Below are 22,152 nucleotides of genomic sequence, written 5' to 3'. Positions count from 1 at the left end.
AAATTAAAAATCCCAAATTTTGAGGTAGTTCATGATACTAAAGGTTTTGATGGAATATTGTTTAACCATTTTAAAAGATATTGTAGAAAAATCATAATAGAATTCTCATGCATTAGCAAAAAAAATCATCACACAACATTTAAATGAAGCATAAACTCACCTATGAAAAGAAAATTGATAGGAAAATTGAACAAAAGAAATACACAAATCTATTCTACGGAGGTTGCTTATGAATTATGAAAGCAAAACTTCTTCCACCTTATTCTTTACTGAGATTTATCATTTTGAAAGAAAGGGAATAAAATTAATCAGATAAACTTAAAATATATTCCCAGAAAAATTGAGAGATCCCTCTTTTTTGTTACTTAAACCTCATCTTCCTTGTCATCTGTCAAGATTTCAATCTTGGAATTTTAAGAATTTACTATTTTAAATTGACTTAGCTGTCTGTCACTCCTACTAGATAGAAAGACAGTTCCTTAAGGGTAAGTGCTCCATCTTATGAATCCTCAGTGTGGGACATAATGCTTGGAACAAAGTAAGTGCTTAAGGAATGTTTCTTGAAAGAATGAAAAATAAATGAGTCTACATGGTTGACATTTTTGTTTATCTTCCTTTCTGTTGTTCTGACATTTTATATCATTAACATTCATGTATAACAGAGCTCAACTCAAATCCTTTTGGGAAAAAAGATGAATAAAATAAAATTAATTTTTAATGTAGATTTTATGGATAAAAGAGCCTAATAAGACTAGAGCCTAGCCCTCCAATTCTGAACAGCTATAGTAGTTTTTACATTTCTCTCCTCAAGTAGATTTTAAGGTGTCATGGCAAAATAATTATGTCTTATTTATCTTTCATTTTCCTTACCCAAGGTTTCAAACCAGTTTCTGCAGCAAAGCAAGCACTTGCAAAATGTAACAAGTGGGATTCCTGAAAGGAATACATGCTCTGAGAAGAGCCGAATTCAATTCATGTCTTTAAAAAAAAATCTTTACTTGTTTTTTACATTCCTAAGGAACTATAAACATGTAAACAATAAAATAGACTATTATTCTCAAATATAGATTAATCCTGAGGAAAGAAAAATAGAAATTGAACTTTGTTGGAAAATTCTCATGTTAGTTAAAGGGAAAGATTCTTTCATACAACATTTCTATTCCCAATGATAACAAACTGTTAACAATTTCTTATAACTTCTAATAGAAAAGAAATCTATATGCTAAAATTCAAATAACTAGTTACATTCTATCACACAGTTATTTTTCAATTTTGGCAAACACCAGAATCACGTGGAAGGTTGGTTAAAGTGTAACTTCTGGGCTTAAAATCTGGACCCAGACTTTCAGATTCATTACATCTGGGGTGGTACCTAGAATCTGCATTTCCCAGGTGAGGGTCCAAGTATTATACTTTGAGAACCACTAATTAGCACAATTTATAAAACAGGTAATAAAATGCACATTTTCCTGCCACTTGCTTACTCATGCATAGCATGTCTTTTAAATCCAACACAGAGGTGTCCAGAGTTTGAAGGAAACAAAAAGGTTAAAGGAAACAGGAGAAAATGAAGACTAAAAGCCTTGTTGGGTATGAAGCTGGAAAAACAGTGAATAAAATATAAGACATATCTAAATTACATTGTAGAATGTATGTCAAAGTTTTCTTTTTCCTTTGGACTATTTCCTTTTAGAAATAACCATTTTTACAAAAATCTACTTTCTCATCTCTCTTTCACATTTCTGTACTGTCAAAAATTGACCATGCTTTTTTTTTTTTTTACAGGGAAGGTTATGTTCTCTTTTAAATAAGCATAGTAATTTAAAGGATCAGCAAACAGACTTTAAACTTTTTTCTTTAAAACTTTTCATAGTTATAGTAATATTTTATCCCTTCATTTATTTAACCTTATTTAACCTTATTTTTTGTTTATGTTTAATAAATATAAATATTTTATATTTATGTTTTGTTCTTTTTGTTTGTTTGTTTAAAAACTTGGGATAAAATTTCTTCTAATAGATCAGAATATACCCTAAATCTAGTGCATGGGTTTGTTCTAGTCTCTAGCCTGATCACATTCTCTCCTCTTTTTTTTTTTTCTTTTTCCAACTAACTTCTTATCTTATCAATCGTTTTTTAGAATCTTTTAAAATTTTCATCTTACAGTCACATTCCATCCCTTCATCATGTTTACACTTATTATATAAGTTTTTTCCTTCTTTAAAATTCTGTGTGGTAGTTTCTTTTAAGAGACCAGAATACACTCAAAATCAAGTGGATGGTTCTGTTCTATCCACTAGTCGAATATATATATATTCGAATATATACATATATATATTCGAATATATATATGTATATATGTGTATATATATATATATATATATATATATATATATATATATATATATTCCCTCCCCTCCTTCATCCCCCAGATTTGGGTCTCTTCTGATTTGGTTAGCATCTGGGGTCTTTGCCACCATTTTAGTATTTTATTCTTTCATTCATCTATTCTTATTTGGATAAAATGACCAGGTGGAAAAACTCATCACCACCACCCCCCCCAAAAAAAGAAAAAGAACAAGAGGCAGTCCCAATGGCTAGGGACCTGATCGATACATACATTAATAGTATGTCAGCTAAAGTTCAGAATGATGATTATCAAAGTGCTAGCTGGGCTTGAAAAAAGTATGGAAGATATTAGAGAATCCCTTTCTGGAAAAATAATCTCCCTTTCTGGAGAAATAAAAGAATGAAAATCTAACAAAGCTGAAATTAAAAAAAATATTAATGGGGTGAAATAAAAAAATGGAGGGTCCTACTGTTAGGATAAATGAGGCAGAAGAGAGAATTAGTGATATAGAAGACTAAATGATAGAGCATAAAGAAGCTGAGCAGAAGAGAGACAAACAACTACAGGACCACAAGGGGAGAATTCGAGCAATAAGTGACACCAGAAGACTAAACAATATTAGAATAATTGGGATACCAGAAGAAGAAGAAAGAGAGAGAGGGGCAGAAGGTATATTGGAACAAATTATAGTACAGAATTTTCCCAATATGGCAAAGGGAACAAACATCCAAATCCAGGAGGCACAGAGAGTCCCCCTCAAAATCAATAAAAATAAGCCCACACCCTGTCATCTAATAGTAAAACATACAAATCTTAGTGACAGAAAATCCTGAAAGCAGCTTGGGATGAGAGGTCTATAACATACAATGGTAGAAATATTAGATTGGCAGTACACCTATCCACAGAGACCTGGCAGGCCAGAAAGGACTGGCATGATATATTCAGAGCCCTAAATGAGAAAAATATGCAGTGTCATATCTGGGTAGGCTGTCATTGAAAATACAAGGAGAGATGAAAATTTCCCAGAACAAAAATTAAAAGAATTTGCAAACACCAAACCAGCCCTATAGGAAATATAGAAAGGGGTCCTCTAAGCCAAGTGAGAGCTTAAAAGTAACAGACCAGAAAGGAACAGAGACAATATACAGTAACAGTCACCTTACAGGCAATACAATGGCACACATTCATATATTTTAATAACCTGACTGTAAATGGGCTAAATGTACCAATCAAAAGACACAGAGTATCAGAATGGATAAAAAAAAACAAGACCCATCAATATGCTGTCTATAAGAAACTCATTTTAGACACAAAGACACCTCCAGATTTAAAGTGATGGGGTGGAGAACAATTTACCATGCAAATAGACATCCACAGTACTCTGGGGGGGCAATCCTTATATCAGAGAAATTAGATTTTAAGCCAAAGATGATAATAAGAGGTGAGGAAGGACACTATATCATACTTAAAGGGTCTGTTCAACAAGAAGATCTAACACTTTTAAATATCTCTACCCCAACATGGGAGCAGCCAACTATATAAACCAATTAATAACAAAATCAAATAACACATTGACAATAATGCAATAATAGTAGGGGACTTTAACACCCTCCTCACTGAAATGGACAGATCATCTAAGCAAAAGATCAACAAGGAACTAAAGGCTTTAAGTGACACACTGGACCAGATGGACATCACAGATATATACAGAACATTCCATTCCAAAGCAACAGAATACACATTCTTCTCTAGTGCACATGGAATATTCTCCAGAATAGGTCACATCCTGGGTCACAAATCAGGTCTCAGGTAGTACCAAAAGATTGGGATCATTCCCTGCATAGTTTCAGACCACAGTGCTCTGAAACTAGAACTCAATCACAAGAGGAAAGTTGGAAAGAACTCAAATACATGGAGGCTAAAGAGCATCCTACTAAAGAATGAATGAATCAACCAGGAAATTAAAGAAGAATTAAAAAAAAAGTCAGAGAAACAAATAAAAAAGAAAACACAACTGGTCCATATCTTTGGAGCACAGCAAAGTTGGTCCCGAGAGGAAAGTATATAGCAATACAAGCCTGTATCAAGAAACATGAAAGGTCTCAAGTACACAACCTAACCCTATACCTAAAGTATCTGGAGAAAGAACAGCAAAGAATGCCTAAACCCAGCAGGAGAAGAGAAATAATAAAAATAAGAGCAGAAATCAATGAAATAGACACCAAAAGAGCAGTAGAAAAAATCAACAAAACTAGGAGCTGGTTCTTTGAAAGAATTAATAAGATTTATAAAGCCCTGGCCAGACTTATCAAAAAGAAAAGAGGAAGGACCCAAATAAATAAAATCATGAATGAAAGAGAAGAGATCACAATCAACACCAAACAATTATAAGAACATATTATGAGCAACTCTATGCCAGCAAATTTGACAATCTGGAAGAAATGGATGCATTCTTAGAGACATATAAACTACCACAACTGAACCAGGAAGAAATAGAAAACCTAAACAGACCCCTAACCAGTAAGGAGATTGAAGCAGTCATCAAAAATCTCCCAAAAAACAAAAGCCCAGGGCCAGACGGCTTCCCATGGAATTCTACCAAACCTTTAAAGAATTAATTCTTATTTTCCTGAAACTGTTCCAAAAAAATAGAAATGGAAGGATAACTTCCAAACTCATTTTATGAGGCCAGCATTACCTTAATCCCCAAACTGGACAAAGACCCCATCAAAAAAGAGAATTATAGACCAATATCCTTGATGAACATGGATGCAAAAATTCTCACCAAAATACTAGCCAATAGAATCCAGTACATTGCAAGGATTATTCACCACAACCAAGTGGTATTTATTCCTGGGATCCATTAATAAAAGAACAATAACCATATCATACTCTTGATATTGAAAATGCATTTGACAAAGTACAACATCCTTTCTTAATCAAAACTCTACACAGTGTAGGCATAGAGGGTACATATTTCTATATCATCAAAGCCATCTATGAAAAACCCACAGTGATTATTATTCTCAATAGGGAAAAACAGAGCTTTTCCACTAAGGTCAGGAATTTGGCAGGACTGTCTACAATCACCACTGCTATTCAACATAGCAGTAGAAGTCCTAGCCTCAGCAATCAGACAACAAAAAGTAAGTAAAGGTATCCAAATCAGCAAAGAAGAAGTCAAACTCTCACTCCTCGCAGATGATATAATTCTTTATGTGGAAAACCCAAAGACTCCACTATAAAACTGCTAGAACTTGTACAAGAATTCAGTAAAGTGTCAGGGTATAAAATCAATGCACAGAAATCAGTTGCATTCCTTTACACAAACAGCAAGACAGAAGAAAGAGAAATTAAGGAGTTGATCCCATTTAAAATTGCACCCAAAACCATAAGATACCTAAGCATAAATCTAACCAAAAAAACAAAGAATCTGTACTCAGAAAACTATAAAGTACTCATGAAAGAAACTGAGGAAGACACAAAGAAATGGAAAAATGGTCCAATCATGGATTGGAAGAATAAATATTGTGAAGATGTCTATGCTACCTAAAGCAATCTACACATTTAATGCAATCCCTATCAAAATACCATTAATTATTTTCAAAGAAATGGAACAAATAATCCTAAAATTTATATGGAACCAGAAAAGACTCCAAATAGCTAGAGGAATGTTAAAAAAGAAAACCAAAGTTGGTGGAATCACATTTCCAGACTTCAAGCTCTACTGTAATCATCAAGCTGTCATCATCAAGACAGTATGCTACTGGCACAAAAACAGACACATAGATCAATGGAACAGAATAAAGAGCCCAGAAATAGAACCTGAACTCTATGGTCAATTATCTTCACCAAACAGGAAAGAATGTACAAAGGAAAAAAGAAAGCCCCTTCAACAAGTGGTGTTGGGAAATTGGACAGCCATATGCAGAAAAATGAAACTGGACCATTTCCTTACACCACACAAAAAGATAGACTCAAAATGGATGAAAGACCTCAATATGAGAGAGGAATCCATCAAAATCGTAGAGGAGAACACAGGCAACAACCTCTTCGACCCCAGCTGCAGCAAGTTCTTCCTAAAAACATCACCAAAGGCAAGGGAAGCAAGGGAAAAAATGAACTATTGGGACTTCATCAAGATCAAAAACTTTTACACAGCAAAGAAACAGTCAATAAAACCAAAAGACAGCTGACAGAATGGGAGAAGATGTTTGCAAACAACATAACAGATAAAGGGCTAGTATCCAAAAATCTATAAAGGGCTTATCAAACTCAACACCTAAAGAACAAATAATCCAATTAAGAAATGGGCAGAAGACATGAACAAATATTTCTGCAAAGAAGACATCCAGATGGCCAACAGACATGTGAAAAAGTGCTCCACATCCTGTGGCATCAGGGAAATACAAATCAAAACCACAATGAGATACCACCTCACACCAGCCAGAATGGCTAAAACTAACAAATCAGGAAACTACGGGTTTTGGTGAGGATGTGGAGAAAGGAGAACTCTCCGACACTGTTGGTGGGAATTCAATCTGGAGCAGCCACTCTGGAAAACAGTATGCAGTGTCCTCAAAAAGTTGAAAATAGAGCTATCCTATGAGCTAGAATACGCACTACTGGATATTTACCCTAAAGACACAAATGTAGTGATCTGAAAGGGCACATGAACCTGAATGTTTATAGCAGCAATGTTCACAGTAGTCAAACTACAGAAAGAACCTAGATGTCCATCAACAGATGAATGGTTAAATAAGAAGTGATGTGTGTGTGTGTGTGTGTGTGTGTACACACACACACATATAAATGGACTACTATGCAGCCATCAAAAGAAACAAAATCTTGTCATTTGTAACATGTGGATGGAACTAGAAAGTATTATGCAGAGCGAAATCAATCAACCAGAGAAACACAGTTATCATATGATCTCTCTGATATGAGGAACTTGAGAGGCAACGAGGTTCTGAGGGGTAAGGAAGGAACAAATGAAACAAGATGGGATCGGGAGGGAGACAAACCATAAGAAACTCAATCTCAGGAAAAAAGCTGAGGGTTGCTGGGGGGTCCGGGGCTAGCGATAGAGTGGCTGGGTTATGGACATTGGGGAGGGTATGTGCTATGGTGTGTGCTGGGAAATGTGGTAAGCCTGATGATTCACAGACCTGTACCCCTGGAGCAAATAATACATTATATATTAAAAAACAAAACAAAACAAAACCCTTTCCACTCCCCATTACTTGAAGATTAAACATCCTGTAACATTCTCTCCTCATATGCATAAAAATTTAACAGACTTGTATCATGTGATTGAAGAAATATTTAGCAAAATGTGGTGAATGTACAATCTAAAGCTAGCTTACTTTTATCTTTAAGATTACACAATACCATCTTTATAAATTGTTAACCATGTGGTTGACTACATTTGAAGAAGCTTACAGATTGCCAAGTTTTATGAAATGAGTTTAGATTGACCATGTAAGTGTGATGAAATTTGGAAGTTTTGTAGTATTCCCTAAAGCAAATTGTAAAAATTAAATTAATGTTCAACTCTACTGAGAGACCTCAGAGTGAAATAGGAGAAAGAATAAAGCCAAAATTCTCACGAATAAGTCAACCTCAGGAGAAAAGGGAAGGAACAGGGGTAAATTTACTCAGTTACCATATTAAGTACCAACATATTTTATATAATTAAAACATTATTAATGCAAAATTGCTGTAACAATTGTTTAAACAACATATTTACTAAATGTAATAATACTTTTTTTACTTTTTGTTTGCTGTAACAGACTGTACTTCTAACAATCTTATAAAATCAGCTCAATTTAAAATCTTGGTTATGTTAATGAATACACAATATATTCATTATTGTATATATTGAATATACTATATATACACACAATATGCTACTGGATATACAATAACTCACTCTACTTGCAGGTCATTCAGTGATGATATTTTGGTGCCAGCAAAATTCTTTAAGTTTTCAAAAAGGGCTACTATGCACTATAAGCTATGATTTTAGTGTGGTAAAAATATATGTATATATTATATATAATGGAAAAATACAGATAATACTTTAAGTCAAATTTTATCTTGTTAAAGACTTATTGGGGATATACTAAGATATCTTGCAAATACTAGTAACTTCTCCTTTCAGCAATGATAAAGGGAATAAAATATAAAACTTAGATATTTGTGCAATTAAATTTTTGTGTATGAAAATCCGAGACAAAGAAGGAAGATAACAAGTACTTATGATGTTAGCAAAGAAGATGTGAATACATTTTCCCTCCAATTTTTTTTTAAAGATTTTATTTATTTATTTGACAGAGAGATCATAAGTAGGCAGAGAGGCAGGCAGAGAGAGAGGAGGAAGCAGGCTCCCTGTTGAGCAGAGAGCCTGATGCGGGGCTCAATCCCACGACCTGAGATCGTGACCTGAGCCGAAGGCAGAGGCTTAACCCACTGAGCCACCCAGGTGCCCCTTTCCCTCCAATTTTTAACTCCTATTGATATTTAAAATTAATGTATAGAAAATCGGATCAATTGCATGGAGCACTGGGTGTGGTACATGGACAATGAATCTTGGAACACTGAAAAAAGAAAAGAAAAGAAAAGAAAAAAAATTGGATCTCATAACAAGGAATCTTAAAAAAGCCTCAAGCTTTTTCCAATTATGCATATTGTCCCTAGCCTAAGGTCTGATTCTTATAGGCAACGAATCTTGTTTTTACTAGCAGAGGAAGAATAGATTGTCCTTTATGGATGAAATCTTATTAATCAAAATCAAACATGAATAAGAAATGCAAGTTATTAATTTAAAGTTAGTATTATAACTGATATGTAGAACTCTACAATCCTGTTAGCACAAACAGTGAATTCTCTCCCTGTAGGCATTGGAAGTAAAATTACAGTCAAAGTTTGGAGATGAGCGTGGATCAAGGGTGATTCAAATATTTAATGACGTGAAGTAATGACAAATGTACTCATTTTCTTAATAGCTATTACCAACCCTTTTGTGCCCTCTTATAAAACTATCTTTATTGAATCTCATGTCACCCAGACCTCATTCTTGTTACTGATTGACCTCCCACAAGCTCACTCCTTCACATTCCTTGAGGACTCTGGCCTCTGGCTTATACAATTTCTTTCCACCATTAATTCCACTATCTTCCTGGACAATTTAGGGTATGTGGGAAAATAAATATGCATACCTTAACTTTAGATCACTATGACTTTCTGAACCCCAGTGAACTTCACACCCTTCTGTACTCCTGTGTCACTAAATTGTTTCATTAACCAGAGTCACAGTATCCATTAAACTTCTGAGATCTAAATTTTTATAACCCATTTTTTTAAGCTATAGTATTCCATACTTCCAGAAATTTCATTCTCTTAACTTATACTCTAACTATTCTCCAATCTCAACCATATTTACACCATTTGCTGGAAACTTACTCTGAACCCATATAGGCTTTTTAAAAATTTGTTTTAACCACTATAAGCATGATGGTCATTTATCCTTGTTTGACTAGAGACAGATTCAGTTTACTCCTGTTTTCTGGGCATCCTGTTTTTGTCTTCTTTTCCTCTTAAATATGTCCCAGTTGTGACTTTTACTCTTAAATATGTCCTAGTTGATAAATTATACTGTCACCCTACCATGAAACATGCAATCCCTTTTTCCCTATCATCCTAAATACTTTTGTCTCATTATTATTCCACAGTAACTGCTTTGAATTGATGTAACTACATGATTTAGCCACACCTTCATGTTGGGCTCTGAGTGTGCCTGGAGAAAATGTCTCAGCATTACATATTGAAGCCAATATAAATTCCCATTCTCTTATTACAGATGCAACCTTAATACTATCCATGAATCCTCTGAAAAATCTCTTAGCCAAATTTCTCCCTCATTGTCTTAAGAGATTCTTCCAAACTTTGAATTTCAAACTCTCTATCTACAAAGCTGCTTGCTCTCTCATTGTCAGGCCAAATCTGTTTTCTGCCTCATTAACACAATAAACCAATATATTTCTATATCGTCCTCCCAATTTTTATACAAAATGAACACCCACTCATTTATTCACTTCCCAATTTTCTTCACTTTTCAGTGACAGTGGTATGCTTCTTCTATGTAGAGTAATTCCTGCACATGGGCTTTGATTTCCATCCTATCCAAGTTTCAAATACTTTGCTCCATCAATCTAGCCCTTTCTTTTATTATCAGCATTTGTCCTATTGGATTTTTGTCCCACACACATGCATTCAATAAAGTCTAGTCAGTATATATTTTTAATTCAGTATTCAATATTCTATATTTAAAAGAATTTTTTCTTAAATCACATTCCTTCCATTGGTGACGTCTTCGGCAAAATAAGATTGGATTTCAAAATGATTAATCATCTTTTTATCCACTTCATCACCCCCCATTTATACCTTAACCCACAATGTTCTGGCTTCTGCCCTCATCACTTCATAGAAATCAACCTCTTGATTATGTGATCTCTATTGTCTTTTCTAAAATCTCCCATTCTTTCACTCCCTTAAAATATTTTCTTCTGTTTTTCTCCTACATCCCTGGCTTCCATTCAGTTACTTTTACTGACTTTTTTTTTTCCTATTTGCCTTTTTAATATCCATGTTCACCAGGGCCCAACAATGATACTGTCCTTTTCCCCTTCTATTCATTGCCCCTGCTACCTCATCAAAACTGGTGCTGAGCTTGAATGCTTATTTTAATCATTTTCATACAGGTTATGAACCAATATTAGAAGTTGTATCTATTACTGAGAGCAATAAGGTGCATCAGCAGCTCATGTTTGACCTCAGTCCTTTCCAGAACACTTCTCCATCACTCAGTGCTATTCAGTATTCATTTTGTCAGAAGACTTCAGTTATTCATAGTTCAGCCAAGAGAGATAGTCTTTTTCTTTAGCTTGTTCCAAATAAGAATATTTTACCCCAAATTTTTTAACTGTGATTTTTATGCCAGATATAATTTATATATACTTAAGTAAACATGCATGTAACATCCATAAACAGTAATTAATCTTCATCAGCATCATCAATATCAGGAACTTTTGGAGGATTACTTGAGTTTTATGGGATATTAACATACAGCAACAAGACTGAAAAGACTGAAATTATCAATAACACTTTATTATCATAAAATGTATTCAAAAACAAGTTTTAGGAAAAATGAGTTTTATCTGATTTTTTAATAGTATATGGCAGGCAGTGATGCCTTCTCCACCCACTATAGATAGAAAGATGCCATGCTAGAGGCTCAAGATATCAAATTAAATAAAATTGTTCAAAGTACAGAAGTATGCAACATATGGAGATTTGTTTTTAACATAATGATAATAACCATATAAAGATGGGTTAACGTATTAGTGGATTCTTGGAAGTCTGACCTTCCTTCATGAAGAAGAAATTCCATAAGAAACTCTATGTGTATTAATCATGTCGGCACATTGACACAGTTATCTATAACACTTGATTTAAAGACTGGGTGTCCCAGGATTCATGTACCTCAGTTTGAGGACTGTAATTTTCAGGATTATTCTCTTCTAAAATATCCAGATATCTTATAGCAAATGACTTAATATGTATCTTAGACATTGATGTGATTGATGTGCTGTGGAAAGGGAGCAAAAAAAAAAAAGAATATTTATCAGAAACATTCTCTTCACATGTCTTCTTTTGTCCCTTGCAAAAAATAGCATGGCAGAGAAAGCATTCGTTTTAATTTTGAGCAGCTAATAAGCTTTGCTTTTTCAAGCCTTGAACTATTTTTCAAATTTTACTATAAAAATACCCCTATTTATCTTAGCCTCTAAGCACTTGTATTGAAAATACATAAATCACCTGAGAACAAATAAAACAACTGCAGCTCATCAGAAACTAAAGGAAATAAAAAACATTGTTTTAAAGACTAAGACACAAAATCTCTATTGGACTGGAAGTAGAAAGAAACAAAGACTGCTTGCTTTCAGCAAAACTGAGTTATATGTGAAGGGACCACACTGTGATGGCTACAGAAGGTTTTATCTGTCATGAAAGAGAATAGGAATCAATATATTTTACAAGACTTTGGAGATCACGTTCTCACTAGGATTCAAAATGTAGCTGGGAGATGGAAAAGTGGCCTGAAGAAAGAGAACACTAGATCTTGATAAGAGGTCCAGGATATACTTTATTTTAATATCCTTATCAGGTGTATTGTGCTTCCCCCACACCCTTCAGAATTAAGTAAAATGACTTATTGGTAATGGTCTAGATTTTATTTTCTGTCTTAAACTCTACTAGAAAAGGAACCATCAAGGGAAGAAAGTATAAACAAAATGTTATGAATATTATAAATATACATTCCATTAATATATTATAATATCATAAATATTAGATGTGATAAACATGACCTTTGTAGCTTTCACATTCCTTCCCCAAGACATCAAAAAAATACCTAAAAAACTTTCATTCTCATTTTCCTCATTAGCTCTAATTTTCTACATGTTTTTTATTCTATGTTATGACTTACTGCTCTTCTGTTACCTTTAGCTCACATTTGACCCAAATGGTGACAACATCTTCTCTATCAGTCCCATAACTGAGTCCCCAAATCACCCACACTTGTATCCTCTAAATGTTAATTGTACTTGAAAATATAGGATCACTGGTCTAGACGGAATATACCTCAGCATAATTAAGGCCATACATTAAAACAAAACAAAACAAAACAAAAAACCCCACAGCTAACATCATACTCAATGGTGAAAAATGGAGAACTTTTTCCCTAAGGAAATGGACAAGGATATAAGGAATAAAACAAGGAAATCTACTCACCATTTTTATTCAACATAATATTGGAACTCCTAGCCACAGAAATTAGATAGCATAAAGAAATAAAAGATATTCAAATTGGTAAGGAAGTAGTAATACTTTCACTATTTACAGATGACATGATAGTATATATAGAAAACCCAAAAGACTTCACTGAAAAACTACTAGAACTGATCAATCAATTCAGTAAAGTTGCAGGATAAAAAATTAATGTATAGAAATCTGTTGCATTTTTATACATCATAATGAAACAGCAGGAGGAGAAATTAAGAAAATAATCCCATTTACAATTATACCAAAAACAGGAAAATACCAAGGAATAAACTTAGACAAAGAGGTGAAAGAACTGTACTCTGAAAACTATAAAATACTGATGAAAGAAATTGAAGATAATACAAAGGGAAAGACATTCCATGTACATGGATTGGAATAACAAATATGGCTAAAATGTCTATATTACCCATGGACACATAGATCAATAGTACAGAATAGAAAAATCAGAAATAAACCTGCAACTCTATGATCAATCTTCAGCAAATGAGGAATGAATATAGAATGGGAAAAACAATAGTCTTTTCAACAAATGGTATCGGGGAAACTGATCAGGTACATGTAAAAGAATGAACCTGAATCATTTTCTTATACCATACACAAAACAAACTCAAAATGGATTAAGGACTTAAATATGAAACCTGAAAGCAAAATAATCCTGGAAGAGAGCATAGGCAGTAATTTCTCTGATATCAGCCATAACATCTTTCTAGATATATCTCCTGAGGCAAGAGAAATAAAAGTACAAATTCAGGATGGCTAAAATTAACAAGTCAGGAAATGACAGATGCTGGCGAGGATGTGGAGAAAGGGGAACCCTCCTCCACTGTTGGTGGGAATGCAAGCTGGTGCAACCACTCTGGAAAACAGCATGGAGGTTCCTCAAAATGTTGAAAATAGAACTACCCTATGACCCAGCAATTGCACTACTGGGTATTTACCCTAAAGATACAAACATAGTGATCCGAAAGGGCACGTGTACCCGAATGTTTATAGCAGCAATGTCTATAATAGCCAAACTATGGAAAGAACCTAGATGTCCATCAACAGATGAATGGATCAAGAAGAGGTGGTATATATACACAATGGAATACTATGCAGCCATCAAAAGAAATGAAATCATGCCATTTGCGACGATGTGGATGGAACTAGAGCGTATCATGCTTAGTGAAATAAGTCAATCGGAGAAAGACAACTATCATATGATCTCCCTGATATGAGGACATGGAGAAGCAACATGGGGGGGTAGGGGGATAGGAGAAGAATAAATGAAACAAGATGGGATTGGGAGGGAGACAAACCATAAATGACTCTTAATCTCACAAAACAAACTGGGGGTTGCTGGGGGGAGGTGGGATTGGGAGAGGGGGAGGGGGCTATGGACATTGGGGAGGGTAAGTGCTATCGTGAGTGCTGTGAAGTGTGTAAACCTGGCGATTCACAGACCTGTACCCCTGGGGATAAAAATACATTATATGTTTATTAAAAAAAAAAATTTGGAAGGGGAGGCGAACCATAAGAGACTATGGACTCTGAAAAACAACCTGAGGGTTTTGAAGGGTCAGGGGTGGGAGGTTGGGGGAACAGGTGGTGGGTAATGGGGAGGGCACGTTTTGCATGGAGCACTGGGTGTTGTGCAAAAAGAATGAATACTGTTACGCTGAAAAAATAAATAAAATGGGGAAAAAAAAGTACAAATAAACTATTGGGACTAGATCAAAACATAAAGCTTCTGTATAGCAAAGAAAACAACAAAACTAAAAAGCAATCTACAGAATGGGAGAAGATTTTTGTAAATGACATATCCAATAAAGGGTCAGTATTTAAGCATATTAAGAGCTTATACAAATCAACACCCATACAACAAATAATCCAATTAACAAATGGACAGAAGGCATGAACAGACATTTGTCTAAAGAAGACATCAAGATAACCAACAGATGCATGAAAAGATGTTTACCATTATTCATCATCAGATTAGTGGAACTCAAAACCACAATAAGATATCACCTCACACCTGTCAGAATGGTTAGAATCAAATACACCAGAAACTGCAAGAGTTAGCAATAAAAAGGAACCCTCATGCACAGTTGGTTTGGCAAAAAAAATTAAAAACTTGATCCACCCCACAATCCAGCAATTGTACTATTGGGTATTTAGCTCAAAAATACAAAAACACTGATTCAAAGGGATACATGCACCCCTGTGTTTATTACATCATTATTTACAATTGCCAAACTATGGAGGCAACCCAACTGTTCATGGATAGATGAATGGGTATATACACAATGGATAATGTTCCACTGTAAAAATATGAAATGTTTCCATTTGTAACAACATGAATAGAGCTAGAAATTATATCACTAAGTGAAATAAATAAGTCAGAGAAAGACAAACACCATGTGATCTCATTCATATGTGGAATTAAGAAATAAAACTAAGAGCAAAACAAAATAGAGAGAAACCAAGAGACAGACTCTTTAATTATAGAGTACAAACTGATGGTTACCAGAGGGGAGGTAGGTGGGGGGATTAGTGAAATATGTGATAGTGATTAAAGAGTGCATTTATCATGGCGAATAAAAAAATAAATAAATAAATAAGAACACCAGGAAAAGGCCTAACTGACCCAGAATGATCTTCCTTTTCTATCTTCTTTTAAAGGATTTGCAAACCTTAAAAAGGAGTCTTTTAAAATAGAAGTGTTTTCCTTTGATGCGTATAAAATGTAAATGTTCCCACTGTTTAAAAAATGAGTTTTGCCAACCAGTATCTTGATTTAATTTAATTCACAATATCCTAAGATATAGGTATTGATATTCTCATTTAAGAAGTAAGCAAAGATTGACAGAGATTGAGAAATGTTCTCAAATGTCTCCCAGGTAGCTGATGTCTAGATTTCTACTCCTATAGCTCTAAGTCCAAGTACTGGATTTCTCTAAGGTCATTTAATCCAGAAGAAGATTTTTTTGAGCTACTTTTTTGTTTATATAAAAGTAATTGTATGTTCTACTCCTAGGAAAGTCTGCAGGATTGGTACTGAAAAGAGCATGAAGTAGAGTTAAAATATAAAATATAAAGGGTTAGATTGAAACTGAAATATAAAAGTTTACTAGTTTTATGAGAGTGATGGGGCATAACTTAATCTGTTTCCTGAATGTTCCAATATGATGATATGATTTATTAAATGAAGTGAATATGTGTTTGGGGTGGGGTCTTCCAGAATAGACAAGAGAAATCTCAGGTCCTTTGATTTTTCTTACATCAATTAATTCCAACTTAGTTGGAAAACTGACTCCTTAAACTCTTAACCACTATGAGGTACTGCCTCATATAATTTTAAATGTAACACATGGCTCCAATAAATGCTGAAAAACACTTAAAGAACCATTAGGGAAAAATTGTCAAAGAATCAATGACATGTAAAAAAGTTGATGAGAGTGTAGTTTATTGATTTTGTGTGTATGGATGTATGCAAAGCCACTGTTTCTAATTTCAAAACAACTCCCTGTAAAGCATGAAAGGATTGTTGAACAAGTCCTCTCTGAGCGTTATATGATGTAGGAGGAGGAGTCAATTTTTTGAAGTCAGACAGGTCTAGGTTTGAATCCTAACTCTTCTGCTCTTGGCTGAGACAGTATAAACAAGCTAGTGCTCTGTGACTCTCTTTCTTTATATATAAACCTTTGGATAGTAAAAAGGTTTATATATAAACCTTTGGATATTTCATTGTGGTATTAATGACATTGAATTTTTTTCATCCTTTAGTCCCATACTCTACATCTTCTTTGATGTAGTGTTCAAATTTTGGTCCATTTTTTAAAATGAGTGTTTTTCTTATTATTGATTTTGGGAATTCTTTACCCTAGATACAAGTCCTTTATTAGATATATGATTTGCAAATATTTTCTCACAGTTATTGGCTTGCCTTTTCATTTTCTTACCATCAACATTAAAAGAGTAGAAATAATTTTGATGAACTCTAATTTGTCAATTTGTTCTTTTATGGCTTGTGCAACTTCTTGTTCAGTCATTCCTATTACTATCTGTAATATGGACCAATAAGATATTTTGTGAAATTTTCAAATGGCCTAGGTTCCTAGGGACTACGTTATGACAGAGGGTAGGAGAGTTCATTTAGCAAAACCATAAGTGTTCATGCAATTGATTCCAAATTTGTATAAAATGCTTCTAATCCTCCTTTTCTATAGGTATATAAAAGAATATTTCTGTCAGACCAGTGGCCACATGGCATGTTCTTGAGATAATGTTAATTTGCCCTAGTAAAGATATTACATTTAGCACAACAGCTGTGATTGAGTTACTATAAGAAATCTCAGGAGAATCTGAGGGTTCAAGGTTTTTAAGTTCATAATACCTCAAGATCCCACCTCTTCCCCACAGTGTCCAGACATTGGGTAGAAGCCTCCTGACCTTAAAATTTAACATCTTCCTAGGCTCTGCTATTCTTATGATTGCACTCTTGGTTGATCATCATCTTGTTCTGTCTTTTACCTATAAGTATTGAAAGTATGGACTCTCTTTGTATACCCCCAAGGTCCTCTTGTTTTCATCCTTTGCAGTTAGTCGGTGATTAATCACTCCTAGTCCTTTATTATCTTCCTCCAAATCATTAATTATTTCCAGAAAAAGCCACTTAATTCTCTAATTCTCATTATTATTTACTCTACCCTCTCCAAATGTCTGCCACACATCACCCCTCAGTACACTGTTGGTATCCTCTTCTGATTCACCAGTAGTGTTAACTATTAACAAATGCACTATTACTGCTTAACAGATGGTAACAGTGTTTGCTTCCTACCAGGGTTAGGACCCTCAGTGTCCATTAGCCAGTGGGCTATAGAGTCCTACAACCCAATTTTAGAGTCAGTTTCTTTGGATCATTGCTAGCACCAAATATCTTAAATGGAGTGACTAGGAAACAGACTCTGAGACAGAGATCAGCATGCAGGAATTTTAAGAAGTGTTCTTGAAAATACCTATGGAGGATGAAAGGAAAGAAAATTGGGCATAGGAAGAAACTTAACTGCAATACAGCAACAACAAAGGTCCAGCCAAGCCCTGGGGAGCTCTGACTCCTAGGTCAGTTGTTTATTAATTTATTTAAAATAGTAATAATAAAGCCATGATATGTTAAAATAAACAATGTGTTTTCATAAAGTAACTATATTTTGAAGACAAAAGATTTAGTGAGAAGAGTGATATTTTGTATATTTTTGTAAATGTCTTTAATTTCTGGTTCAACAGAGAGAAGCTGGAGTTAATTTATTGCCATGTGACATGTCATGTAACTTCTGGAAATTTCTATTGTAAATTCATGAAAGAATAGAAGTGACAAAATCAAATAACATACTAGTATTCTTATAAAAAATATTTTGGAGATTACCAGGGGCCCATGGACCATGTTTTGAGAACGCCTACACTATACCATGCTCTGAAAATGAATGCAGTTGTTATTGCTAGTCTTAAAAAAAAAAAAAAAATACCCCCATTAACCTACTTCCCTTGATCCTTACAGTTTGTTGGGTTAATGGATTTATGGAGGTTATTAGGGAGGTTTCCAAGTATTCTGATTCTCTTCTCCATCTAGGCACAGATAGACTAGTATTATTCATCCCTTTGAAGTTAAGTTTAGATATATAATTTCCCTTAGCTAATAAAATTGAATCTGAATAGTGTGTGTTGCTTCCTGGGGAAACTGAGGGGATAGTATATAATTTACTGTATTCTGTTTTTCCTGCCTTGGGTTTCTGAGTGTTGACAATGAGTAAAACCCACATGCTGATGCACATATTAAGTCACTGAGATGGTGTGGGTATTTGTTATGACAGAATAACCCATCTAATACTGCTAAAGGAACTCCTCCCCTCTCCTCTATATGTGTCTATGAGTTTGTCTCTCCCTCTTGCCCAGCCCTGCAAATATGACTCAACAGTACTCCAAAGTTCTAGATCCAGGCCCAGTCGGACTTGAACCTAAGCCAAATATGGCTACAGATGTAGTATTGTGAAATTTAAGATGTGCAGTACTTTGTGAAGTAATGTTGCATTTCCCATTAAGCTCCTCACTTCTTGGAGATTTACTTTAGAAAGTCTGGGAGATTTTGGAAGGGGTGACTGGAAAGGGGTGATTGTCAAAAAAGGAATTGTACATTCTATGTAGATGCATGTAATACCACCCAATACCTTCAAAATCTAACCTCATTCTAACACTAGACTTTTAGCAACAGTCCAGAGAGGACAATCGTGCCATATGCTAACGTCTGAACAGTTTGTATCCTGTATTTTAAATAGGCATATTTTATGTGTGATTAAGTTACAATAAATGAAGTGTTGCTTGATTTTCTTCACTTTAAGGCCCCCCTCAAAAAATATAGAAAAACACAACCTTATAATAAATTTTCAGATAAATGGCAAAATCTTTTAAAGATTTAGAATTATAAATCACCAGTTGGAGATAGTGATTCTGTTGCTATTGCCTTTGCATGAAAGCTGACAAATGCGTAAAGAATCTAGTGGCCAAAAAATCTGGTCTACTTTGTGACTACGTGTGAGAGAAAGATAAATACAACAGTGTAAACTTTCTTATGTACTTAGAGTTGAGTTTCTAAGAAAAATAGAGTAGTAACCAGGTACCTACATCCTAATTTGATATACTAGAATATATAGGCTGTTCTTGACAGAAGATTGTGCAATTAATTTAGTCAGTATTAGCCTATGAATGGCCTTGAGCCTATATAAAATAAGGTAAAGTATTAATTCAGCAGTTGAAGAGCCAAAAGTAGTGCTTTCTTTGGGGTAAGATATTTTTAGTTTCAGTTTCTAAGATCACCTGGAGAACCTGATATATATTCCCTAAAGTGTGAGGGACTAATATCTGACACATTCTGGAAAATTGGGAATCTAGAGCCAGTAGTTAACAAGCCACTCTGACATGGCAAAGATGGCTATTTTCAGAGTAAAAGGTAATGCCGGGTTGCATTCATACCCAACATAAGCACTATGTGTTCCCAGAACAGGCTGTGTACCAGGCCACCCTGAATGGAATTCTGCCCAAGAGGACAGTAGAAGGGACAGGTGAGTTCACTAGAGAGGAGCTTCAGGAACCAGGCAGCAGAAAGAGAAATTATGAGAGCTCAGAATAAGCATGATTTACAAGAAACTGTAAAAGAGAAAGAGGAGAAAAGGCCCCCAGAGAAATATCCCCTCCTCCTCCAATGCTGGAAACAAACACTAGGATCTCCACACACAGAAGAAAGCACTGCAGGAGTCGATATGGCAGGTCTTGATGGAGGAAGAGATTGAAGGAGAAGGAGAGAAGGGCTCTTAGCACTCACTCCACCCACAGGTGTGCGAAACTAAAGTGGACTACAACAGAGAAGAGAAGTACTAAATTGGAGAAAAGTCTGCAGGTTGACACTCCACTAGGTGGGTATTCTTTAATATACCCAGAAAAAAGGGGACAATTTATTTACTTCTTCAAAATGATGAATGACTGGAATTTCATCCAGGGACAGAGAAAAATGAATGCAGAGGGAAGGTTTATAAGGGCAGTGGTGAGGAGTAAAATGATATGGTTCTTCCTATCCAAACAGGCAAGGTAAATAAAGTCATATGCCTGAATACCCTGATGGAAATGTTTCATTTTAAAAGCAATAAAATTAATAATTTCATTCCAGTCTAAGAATGAACATGGACACGTTAGTTTATTTTCTTCTTTAACTTTTAATTAGATTATTGACAAAAATTTCAGACCTCCTTTTATGGAATATCTACCAGAAAATTTTCATCATTTTAAATGTACTTTGAATTTATTAACTTCTAACTCCATAAATAGATGTCACAGATAGTGTTAATGTTTTGTAAATCAATAGTACTCTCGTTAAAATATTATATATTTTACATTCATTTTTTGAGAAGCATTCGGAATTTAAAATTTTCAGTTTGGGCCCAGTTTACCCTATTTAAGAAAATTTCAATTTCAACTTTTCTATTTTCCACTCTAGGATAGCAGATTTTTATTCTACTACCCTGTGTTATATAGTTTGAGCCTTTGATATCCTGTAATTGGTATCATTCAGTCAGTAGGAGTAAGGAAGAGAAACCTACAGAAGAGATTGCAATGAATGGAAATCAGTCCTTAACATAAAGAAGCATTATCTTTTTCTACATCATTTGATGAAGCATTCTAAAATTCAGGCAATAACCCAGAATAAAGGCAATTCATAACTTATACAGAGACCCAAGAAACATTTTCTTCTCTCCAAGTACTGCTCTTAAATGTTATTTCTATGTTCTGTCCGATTTAGGTTCTCTGTGGATGTTTTGAATTAGCTGGGGGAATTAGTGAGGATACAAGAGAAGTCATACTGTTTTTTACCTTCATTAGCACTAATAAATCCTGTTGTGTGCAAATGAGCTTAAAATTCTCTATGCAATTAGCTTTCCATTTTACCTTGAATGTTTTAGTGCAGATTGTTAGCTAATCAAGCTGGGAAATTGAAATAGAGTATACACAAAATTGTTTATGAGTAATATTATACACAAGCAGGGCAGATAGCACTGTACCTATTTTACTGCTATAATAAAATAAACAGTGATATCAGCATTGCATCCATTTAGGTGTAATTGTACAAATTGCTAACTAGTCAGATGAGAAACACAATACTTGAAAGACCAATGTTCTTTCTATATGCTATTATCTTTGTGTATTTAGCTATATGTGTAAAGGATTTTAAGCCTTCAACACAAAGAATATGTGAATACAGACACAGTTTTAAAAGCATTTTGATAAAGGAAAGCGAATTTATATTTGTTTTGTTTTGTTTTGTTTTTTATTTTGTTTTGGTTTTGGGGGTTTTGGGGAGCTATAATATGTCT

This window comes from Meles meles, chromosome 5 (assembly GCF_922984935.1).
Source record: "Meles meles chromosome 5, mMelMel3.1 paternal haplotype, whole genome shotgun sequence".
Taxonomy (NCBI): domain Eukaryota; kingdom Metazoa; phylum Chordata; class Mammalia; order Carnivora; family Mustelidae; genus Meles; species Meles meles.
This window is presented reverse-complemented; position numbering follows the sequence as displayed.